This window comes from Periplaneta americana, chromosome 15, assembly GCF_040183065.1.
Source record: "Periplaneta americana isolate PAMFEO1 chromosome 15, P.americana_PAMFEO1_priV1, whole genome shotgun sequence".
Taxonomy (NCBI): domain Eukaryota; kingdom Metazoa; phylum Arthropoda; class Insecta; order Blattodea; family Blattidae; genus Periplaneta; species Periplaneta americana.
Window position 1 is genome coordinate 184446728 of NC_091131.1, and position 11419 is coordinate 184458146.

Consider the following 11419-nt stretch of genomic DNA (forward strand, 5'->3'; position numbering starts at 1 on the left):
TTATACCAAATACTTTTTCTTGAACTTATCCGTCTCCAGTTCTTGAGTTTCAATGCGAAATCGCAAGTAACAATGTCAGGACGATCAGCGAGTTTTTCATGTGGGAGTAATGAAGTAGCTGTTTCAGGTCATTGTGGATTGTAGGTGAAACTTAAGAAAATGTAAGGTTTGTCATGCTTAGAACAAAAGACTTAGCATCTTGGTATAGCTACTGCATGTTTCGTGAACTACCCTGAAATGTAGAGAGCAGAATCACTTTTTCCCACTAAGAGATCTTGCTGAGGTGATCAAGAGACTATAAAATCTTGTAGGCCTCTTATTTTACCAGTAAGTAATACCTTTTGGTCTTTTCTTAGGAATTGTAATTTTTGCGCTTCCTCCAGACAATACTGATCTACCAAATACTGCTGGATTAATTTGTGTAACAATGAATGTTATCCCGTATATTTTCTGTAATATAGGCTGTTGTGAGGAATCTATTGCTGAGATGCGGAAAATGAGGCGAATGATATGTCAGAGTTGTAGAATCTTATATGCGCCCTAAATAAAATTGTCCATCGTAAATCGTTAGCAGTTTCAGTGTTTCATTCGTTGCTGGTTGCGGGAAATAAACTTACTCATCACGGTAGCAAGAAGTGAAATGGCATTCTATTTTCCCTATAACAAAATATGCTTGGCAGCGATCACAAATCTAATCTATTAAACCAAAGAAATATTAAATTAATTTTTATGCAGTTTAAAGATGCAGCTACCAAGGAAAATTAGAGAATCAGACATCATAATTATACATATCTATACCACACTGCCATTAAACACTGTATATGAAAAAAACCCACACTACTTGATTAATAACTATAAAAGTATTTCATTTTTAATAACAATATAGTTACCTTACGTAAGTTTTATAGTTTTCAGTAACATATATAGCCGTTACTCTGTAAATTATAAAAATGAAGATCTAATATAAAATATTCTCTCTGCGTCTACTTACTTAAAGCCCCAAAAGGATTCACTTTCATATTATCAGTATATCATTATGTGTTGCATTAACTATAATAATATTTCATTTTAATGGTAATAATGTCATAAAACATTCTTAAGTTTTGTAGTTCTTAATATCCAATACACAGCTGTACTCAGAAAACTACAGACCAGAAAATCAGACCTGTAAATTATTTTTTATAGGTTATCAAAAAATTACACAAATGAAGATAGACATATTGAATTATGATGTGAAATAATCTGAGCCATCTGAACTCTATGTCAGCAATCCTGTAGGTCATGGCCTCCGTGTAATAGTCTATTGTTTATTGTAGTGTGTGTTTTGTTTCATTCTAATATGCAATTAATTAGTTCTCAAAACTGACGAAAGATTGATTTTTGAAAATAGGAAAATGATGTAGGAAAATTGAAATTTCACTGAAAACTAATATTTTTCTGAAAAACTTTGGGTTCCAAGCTTCAAATGAGGGGTCATTCATTAAAATCCGTTCAGCCGTTTTCCCGTAATTTCCATTACCAGTTCAAATTATATATACAGATATATCATCTCCCTGTGCCTTATTGTTATACTACTATTGAAATTTTCTTCCTACATTCAATTTACCTTCCCAGTCATCATCCTGTAATCCTCTCGCTTCCATTACACCAATAAACACTCTTTAATCAAAGCTTGATTAACTTTGTGGTTCCGATAGCTTAAATAATTTTACTTACAAGTTTTTATTTCCTTCATAACTTATGTTTAATACAAATTTATATTTGAACTAACGTTTTCACTGATGTCATTATTATTAGGTCCTATCAGAGACGTACGCAAAGAGTGGAGAGGGTTCGAACCCCATTTAAACTAAAGAAAAAGACATATTTAGGTCTGAGTATTTTTAATCCATAATCGTTTTCCCTCCAATTTTTCACGTCAGAGTAACAAAAACTACATCGACGTAAGGTATAGTCCTCCTACCCCTCCTTCAATATAATCCCTGTGCTGATGCTTCGGCACGTTCGAATTATAACAATGCTATTCTTATTATACCGACTAGTACCGACCTTGTAATACAATGAATCTGACACAATATGAAATTTAACTCGTTAAACATACTGAAAAGGTTGTTTTGACAGTTCTGCAGTGCAGACGTTCAATATTGTGCATTGTCGATTTTAAAATCATTTTCAGAGCGGTATTCATCTGTTCCTTAGTTATTATAAAAAGTTCGTTTAACATTTTGTGCATTTGACAGTTCATATCTTTAATACAGTATAAACTTCTTATGTAAGTATAATAATGACACAAGTATATTTATTATACAAAATTAAACAGAAGTTAAAATTTGTTAACAATTGACTATGAAAAAATGACGTTACAGAGATTTTATAAAGATATTCATGAATATGTTCTATTAGAATAGTACAATATTAATAAATAATACCAACATAATAATAATAATAATAATAATAATAATAACAATAACAATAATAATAATAATAATAATAATAACAACAAAACACAAAATTTAAAATACCAATGAAGAAAAATAAAAAAGGTAAACTTTCAAATTCTAAATGAGGCAGTACAGTAAGTGAACAGCTTCAAATACTTGGAGTGTAGGCTACTATAAGTAGTAATATGAACTGCTGCCACGAGGTCAGAAGAAGGATAATAATGGCTCAGGAAGCTTTTAATAGAAAAAGGAGCATCTTCTGCAGATCCCTGGAAAAATAACTAAGGAAGAGACTAGTGAAGTGCTTTACATGGAGATGGCATTGTACGAGGCAGAAACATGGACATTACGACGAAGTGAAGAGAAGTGAATAGAACCATTTCAAATGTGGATATGGAGAAGAATGGAGCGTGTGAAATGGACAAACAGTATAAGAAATGAAGTTGTGTTGGAAAGAGTGGGTGAAGAATGAATGATACTGAAACTGATCAGGAAGAGAAAAAGGAATTGGTTGAGTCACTGGCTGAGAACAAACTGTCTGCTAAAGGATGTACTGGAAGGAATAGTGAACGGGAGAAGAGTTCGGGGCAGAAGAAGATATCAGATGATAGACGACATTAAGATATGTGGATCATATGTGGAGACTAAGAGTAAGGCAGAAAATAGGAACAATTGGAGAAAGCTGGGTTTGCAGTGAAAGATCTGCCCTTGGACAGAACAATGAATGAATGAATGAATGAGTCATAGTTTGATGATATTGTGGTTCCGATAACTTAAATAATCTTACTTACAAGTTTTTATTTCCGTCAATAACTCATGTTTAATACAATGTTATATCATTTGAACTAACGTCTTCACTTATGTCGAGCATCATCAGGTCCTAACACGGCCGTACGTAAGAGGGGGTTATGGGATTTTAACCCCCCCCCCCCTTGAACTTAAAAAATGGCATATTTAGATTTGAGTATTTTTTGTATCCATAATCGTTTTCTTTTGTCTAATTTTTCACTGCCAGAGTAACAAAATCTACATCGACATAAGACATAGCCCTCCTAACCTTTGTTCAATATAATCCCTGTGCTTGATGCCGCGGCACGTACGAATTATAATAATGCTATCTTTATTATAAAGAGACCTACAGCCTAATAAAATAAAGCCAACACAATATGAAATCTAACTTCTTGTGAAACATATTGAAAAGCTTGTTTTGTCAGTTTTACAGTGCAGATTTTAAATATTGTGCATTGCCGATTTTAAATTAATCTTAAGAGTGGTATTCACCCCTTCGTTAGTTAGAGTTCTGACTTTACTGTGAAACGTTCGTTTAACGTTTTGTGCATTTGACAGTTCATATCTTTAATTTAAACTTTTTATGTAAGTGTAATAATAACACAAGTATTTTTATTATAAAAATTAAACAGAAGGTGAAATTTGTTAAAAATTAGATAACTGTGAAAAAATTACGATTCAAAGATTTTATAAGGATATTCAAGAATATGTTCTATTAAAACAGTACAATATTAATAAATAAATACCTTACTTACTTATGGCTTTTAAATAACCCGGAGGTTCATTGCCGCCTTCGCATAAGCCCGCCATCGATCCCTATCCTGAGCAAGATTAATCCAGTCTCTACCATCATATCCCACCTCCCTCAAGTTCATCCCCTCTACGTCTCGGCCTCCCCAAAGGTCTTATTCCTTCGGTTTCCCAACTAACACACTATATGCATTTCTGGATTCGGCCATAAGTGCTAAATAATAAAAATAAATAATACTGTAACATAATAATAATAATAATAATAATAATAATAATAATAATAATAATAATAATAATACATAACATTTAAAATAACGATAATGTAAATTATAAACAATTTTCATAATGACCGTTATAAACATCTGTTGGTGACAAATCGTTGCCTTGGAATAAGATAGTCACAACTCAAAAATCATCATATTTTATTTTCCCATAATTTTAATTTTATGTGGAAAACCGTCACAAATTAAATTATTTTACTTTCTGAAAAAATAAAATAATTACACTCTAATAAAATGAAAGCTTTGCCTTTAATTCACCTAAAATGATCTCCCAATTACTGGGGAAAGACCGTCATATTACGAGTATGAAAGGGTTTAATAAAAGAGATTTATTATTATCATAATACTCAGAGATTAAAGTCTAACGTAGCACATAGTATCTTCATTTTCCACATAAAACAGTTTTGTTGTAGGTTAATTTTCGGATTCATATCAGGGTTTATGTAACGCCTAATTTATTTAATGTTTCTCCTGAAAAGAATTTTAATAGTTTGTTACTAGATGTGATTTTAGTCAGTTTGTAAAATATTTTTGGTCCAGGGAAAATATACATCTTTTTATGAATATACAACAATGGCTGACTTAATGGCTTATGCAACGTGAACCGGGTACTAGGAAACTTCCGAAATTAGTAATAAGTATACATATTGTTACTTCAATTTCAATCCCATATCCCAAAGAAAACACAGCCACACCATCAGTTCATTATTAAGCTTGCATATTCTGCCCTCCCAAGCCAAAAGGGCGTATCTCAAGGATTTTCTGAAAATCAGTTTTTGAAATAATTGGATAGTTCTGATGCTAATATATATATATATATATATATATATATATATATATATATATATATATATATATATATATATATATTTCCTAAAGGAAATGGCCGTTTCTCAATAAATTGTGCCTTTAAGATGTGATTTAATGAAAGCCGTATCTCAAAATTAATATGAATTCCTAAGCGAATTTGGCGGAAGTTCATTTTTCTAAGCAAAAAGGCCGTTTCTCAGGCATACGTTCATTTCGCTTAGTATTTCCTATTTACCATTCTAGTCAAATTAGACGTAACTGTATTAGTGACAAATCCTTCGTGTTTTAATCCGTTCTCAGCATGTAATCGCCACTACCCGAATGCTCAGTTCCCATAGTTTAAACATAGTTCTTATAATTAATTCATTGTTGATCATGAAAATTAATATGCAAGGTGTTTTCCGATTAATTTTTCTAGCTTATTATTGAAAACATGTCAATTTTCATTTGCTTCTTAGTTGTTATGTAGCCAAGACGCAGAATATTGATTCTACTCAACCTTATTTTAGAAACACCATTATAATCATCATGTAAGTAAAATAATATATATTTTTATCACTATTGGACCGATAGTTCATATGCACATATGTTCAGAGACAATGAAATGGACAATGAATTTATTCGTAGATACATACATTCATTTAATCCTACCATATTACATTAGTACATTACCGGAGGGAACATGCATCTAATTGTCTTTATTTACCAAGTGATATAAATCTAACTGCCATGCACCATGATTTTATTACTCAGAATGTTAATTAAAAATGTTCATATGAAAAGTACAGAACGGTAGCCAGTGAACTGGACATATCTTTTGATAAACTGTGAAATCTTCAATGCCACACAAAGGAAAATTTGGACACTAATTTTTAAACTTGTAAAATGTGGAAAACATATTGAGAAAGCATCAAAATCTCGGGCCAAATACAGAGAAGATGCTGAAAATATTGAAGAGGTTAACAAACAAATTTATTATGCAGATCTTCAAAAAGTTATCTTGTTGCCAAGACTGGATACATTTAAGGTAGCTATATTCACAAGTGTTTGACTGTCTACATGAGAGCTTCGTTCCTGTTGGGGGAAAAAAATGTGCAAGCCATTTGCAGCTGTCCGGCACGAGGCTCTCTTTAAAAGGAGCAAAGAAGAAATAGTAAGTACTTTCTACAATTTTTTCAAGTACAAGAGAGATTGTTCAAAATTACTCTATGGTTGGACAACTGCACGGTCCACAACAAAAATTGGACATTCTTTTCATTTTTGATTTACATTGTTAATTCAAATGAAGTAAATACTAATGAAGTTTTGATGAGATATTTTGAACCAGGCCATTCGTTAATGGCTTCTGATCCTTTCATCACAAAGTAGAACAGTCAGTGAAAAGACGTGGATATAAAGTATATGATTTTGCAGACTTTGTAGATGCAGTAAAATCAGTATCTTACCAGACTGAGGTACTGCCAGTGGAGCTTCAGTATTTTTTTCATTTGGTCTGACTACTCATCACAATATAAATTGAACATGATTAGTTTATTGATTACTTTTGTAAGGCTAAAGATACAATCAATATAAATTCCAACTTATCATGTCATACTCAGTCTCTTTCTTTGGAATATCACTTTCTTTATGAATGATGTGTTTCATCCACTTAATACAGTATACTACAAAGGAATTTAAGTGAATATTCCTTCTTAACTCTCTATTATGTTATTAAGATGTAAGACACAAGTACAATATTAAGAAATCAGTGTTAGTACTTCTGTTTCACAGACAATATAGATAACATTAAACAGAAAGAAGCCATATAAAAATAACGACATAAAATTTCACGTTCCGTTTGAAGTTTGTGCACCACTGTTTTCTTAATCCAACAGGTTGCTTCATATACACAACCCTTCCTCTTTCCATACTTAGCGCTTGCTGCCCGTGCACGACATCAAGTTCAGAAAAATGCGCTTGCTTTGACATCACTGGGCTATGCTTTACAGAATTGCCCAGTGTTATTCATATTGTAAATTTGTGTACGTCACACTGTTTAACATGAATATTGGAATAATCTTACTCCCGCCTTTCTGTATTTGTTGTACACACCAGGTTGAATTATGTTTCTAATTGTTTCAATACATACTATGCAAGGTATTAAAATTGGTAAAGTTCCTATGTTTTCTCATCAGAAGGAATTGCTAAATTACTATAATTTGGTTTAAGAGACCATTACTTGCTTTCAGTCCTCTGATGATTCAAGTAGAAAAAGCATAGTTAAGCAGACCGAACAGGCGCTGCTAAGAGCGAACAGCCCGTCTCAATAAAATTGTAATGAAACAGAAATGCTGCGCATTCTCATACGCGCTGACTACTTATCTTTCTCGAAATTCTTTCATGGAGCGAGTCTTGATGGAAGTCCACTGGTAAGTAGGCAACAGTTTCGCACGACTGTCCACAAGTAGCATATTACAGGGGCACTTGTTTACTGCACATGTGCAGTGTGTTGTAAGCGAAACTTGAACAATAAGGGAGCTCCAAATCTTTTTCCATATCTATACAGTACATACTCGTAGATCTGTGATTGATACTTTTGTATGCCATCTGTAACAGTTGGTTTTGCCTAAATCCCAAAAGACACAAAACCTATACGAAAAAACATAGTGTTCTAACTTCGTTAAAATTGCCCGTTCAAGACGTTATGAAAATGCAATCATTTAACTAGAACAATGGTGGGCATTCCTGCGGCACTGCCGCAGTGACGTCAGATCTCAGCGAAACATCAAACTTATCCCCTACCTTCCCCTTCCCCCAATCCATGAAAATACTGCGCATGTACGTGGCGGATTATACTGGACTGCTGTACTTCGGAGCTTCATTAGTGATACAATGTCTTTCGCAGAATCATATGAATGGAGAGGATATCACACTTGCAAGAAAGGCGGTTCTTTCATTTCTCATGTTTAGGATTAGTCACAAATATTCAGGACGCGAACTTAAATATGTACATTCTTAAAATAGATCACCTGTTATACGAGTTCAAAGAACACAGAATCAGTGATTTTCAAAGGATGGAGAAAGATTTCAATATTTTTGCCGCTCGTTTTCATGTTTAAATTGAAAATGTTATCCCAGAATTGCAGTTAGAGGTACTGGATTTGCAGAATAATAGCTTCTTGAAAGCAGAATGTGAAGGTCTACTGAAGGCTAAATTTTTTTAAAAGATGTCCAGTACTACATGTCCACTGCTCAGACAGTTTGCTTCAAAAATAATGAGTACCGTCATTTCCCATAACTATGGTCCTAGAACATAACTATTGTCCACGATACAACTATTCAAACTTTGTACTCCATAACATAGTACCCCGTTTATCTATATTCTTGTTGTACTGTAGTTCGAATTCAAGTCACTGCAGCTATCTACGAACGGTCTATGTTACTTCTAAATTGATCTTTGAATGGTTGTATCGTGGACCATAGTTGTGTTCCAGGACCATAGTTATGGGAAATGACGGTATGTATTCATCAACCTACCAGTGCGAACAGCTGTTTTCTAAAATGAAATTTATAAAGTCCAGCCACAGATCCCGCTTAAGGGGAGTCTGTACTGCCATCCCATCAATGTAAAGCAGAGTAATAAAAGATAAAGACCGTAATTTTAGCCTGTTACATACAATAATACTTGAAGAATAACTCCTAAAAATTTCAAATGTGTATCTTATGTAAGTCCTGAGAAAAGTGCACCTAAATTAGATGAAATTTACATTCTTGGGATAGGCAGTACAGACTCCCCTTAAGCGATGCTCATCTTCTTGCGCAACTGAAAATAGCATACACAGGTATAAATCCCAATTTCGAAGAAATTACTTTGAAAAATGATTAATTAAATATCAAGTGAATGGACTATTCTAACTACGTATGGTAGGTAGGAGTGTAGTGGCGCAACTGTCTGTAAATCCGTCACTGCACTGTAGAGTGCAACCCCTCCCACAGTATATAGTTGCCATTTAAATCCTGTCTTGTGGGTTGCGTTCATTTTGCCCACCACTGAATTAGAATAATTCTCAAAACAAAAGCCTTATATTTCTGTAGGTAAATAACCTTAAACCCTCAGTTTCCCGCTAGTGCAATGCGGAGCAGAAATACTGCTGGAGTAATAGTTCATGCTAATTAAGTTATGTGACGTAATAAAAAAGATGAAAGCCGCAAGGTCTTACCTTGTTGGCGAAACGATTAGTTCACTAGCATTACTTCCACTGGGTGTCCCATTCCATTGTCTGGTATTCTGTTGTAGCCAGATGTTCGACTGGGTTAGTTGCAGACTGCCACTCCATGGGCTGCATGTCCTCCTTGGCGTCGATGCCTTCCAACTGCATGGGCTCCTGATGTTCCTAGAAAATTTCAGAAATGTGGAATAATGAATTTTAAAGATTTAATCGAGGATTAACTCCATATGTAGATGAAATTATTGGGGATCATCAGTGTGGTTTTAGGCGTAATAGATCAACTATTGACCAGATATTTTGTATTCGGCAGATAATAGAGAAAAAAAGGGAGTATAAGGGTACAGTGCATCAGTTATTCATAGATTTCAAAAAGGCATATGACTCGGCTAAGAGAGAAGTTTTATATGATATTCTTATTGAATTTGGTATTCCCAAGAAACTAGTTCGATTAATTAAAGTGTGTCTCAGTGAAACAAACAGCAGAGTTCGTATAGGTCAGTTTCTGTCAGATGCATTTCCAAATCACTGAGGGCTAAAGCAAGGAGATGCACTATCACCTTTACTTTTTGACTTTGCTCTAGAATATGCCATTAGGAAAGTCAAGGATAACAGAGAGGGTTTGGAATTGAATGGGTTACATCAGTTGCTTGTCTATGCGGATGACGTGAATATATTAGGAGAAAATTCACAAACGATTAGGGAAAACACGGGAATTTTACATGAAGCAAGTAAAGAGATAGGTTTGGAAGTAAATCCCGAAAAGACAAAGTATATGATTATGACTCGTGACGAGATTATTATATGAAATGGAAATATAAAAATTGGAAATTTATCTTTTGAAGAGGTGGAGAAGTTCAAATATCTTGGAGCTACAGTAACAAATATAAATGATACTCGGGAGGAAATTAAACACAGAATAAATATGGGAAATTCCTGTTATCATTGGGTTGCGAAGCTTTTATCATCCAGTCTGCTGTCAAAAAAACTGAAAGTTAGAATTTATAAAACAGTTATATTACCGGTTGTTCTTTATGGTTGTGAAACTTGGATTCTCACTTTGAGAGAGGAACATAGGTTAAGGGTGTTTGAGAATAAGGTGCTTAGGAAAATATTTGGGGCTAAGAGGGATGAAGTTACAGGAGAATGGAGAAAGTTACACAACACAGAACTGCATGCATTGTATTCTTCACCTGACATAATTAGGAACATTAAATCCAGACGTTTGAGATGAGCAGGGCACATAGCACGTATGGGCGAATCCAGAAATGCATATAGAGTGTTAGTTGGGAGGCCGGAGGGAAAAAGACTTTTGGGAGGGCCGAGACATAGATGGGAGAATAATATTAAAATGGATTTAAAGGAGGTAGGATATGATGATAGAGACTGGATTAATCTAGCACAGGATAGGAACCGATGGCGGGTTTATGTGAGGGCGGCAATGAAACTGCGGGTTCCTTGAATATTATTATTATTATTATTATTATTATTATTATTATTATTATTATTATTACTATTATTATTATTATTATTATTATTATTATTATTATTATTATTATATTTTTGTAATTTTTTTCAATTTATTTGGGATACAATCATGTTACAATAACGATTACAATTATTGGAACCAGGAAACTACAAAAATAGGTGTTAAATACAAAAGACAAAAATTCATTAAAAGAGCTATTACATCGTCGAACAAAAATGTACGTGTCAAATATTTAAAAAAAAAAAAAAAAAAACAGATATATAAATTAAAGAATTTGTCTCTCGTATGAGCAAATGCTCATGGTCGGGAGATCAAAACCGCGCTGTAGATAAGCTGAAAGAAGAAGACAAAATAAACAATTAATATAAGCAATAGGCTAAAGTAGCAGAAATTACAAAAACAAGAGTCAACAATTATGACATAAAGGGATCACAATTGAAAAAATTTATAACCAATATTCACAAGGATATAAGACTAATATAGGAGTATCTTCTGCGGACCTCTGGAGAAAGAACTAAAGAAGACTCTAGTGAAGTGCTTTATGTGGAAAGTAGCATTGTATGGGGTAGAAACATGGACATTACGACGAAGTGAAGAGAAGCATTTTAAATGCGTATATGGATAAGAATGCAACGTGTGAAATGGACAGACAGA

The 11419-nt window shown here is 33.6% G+C and overlaps 1 long non-coding RNA gene across 2 annotated transcripts in view; it reads right to left on the reverse strand.

Annotated features, from left to right (window-relative positions):
• LOC138715573 (uncharacterized) overlaps nucleotides 1–10714 on the reverse strand; it is a 105928-nt gene extending 95214 nt beyond the window's left edge. The window contains exon 1 of one of the 2 annotated variants that reach the window (XR_011336472.1): nucleotides 9271–10714. This is a non-coding gene — a long non-coding RNA (uncharacterized lncRNA). The remainder of the gene's footprint in view (nucleotides 1–9270) is intronic. The other variant, XR_011336473.1, reaches the window with a different exon arrangement.
• Nucleotides 10715–11419: the final 705 nt, after the last annotated feature.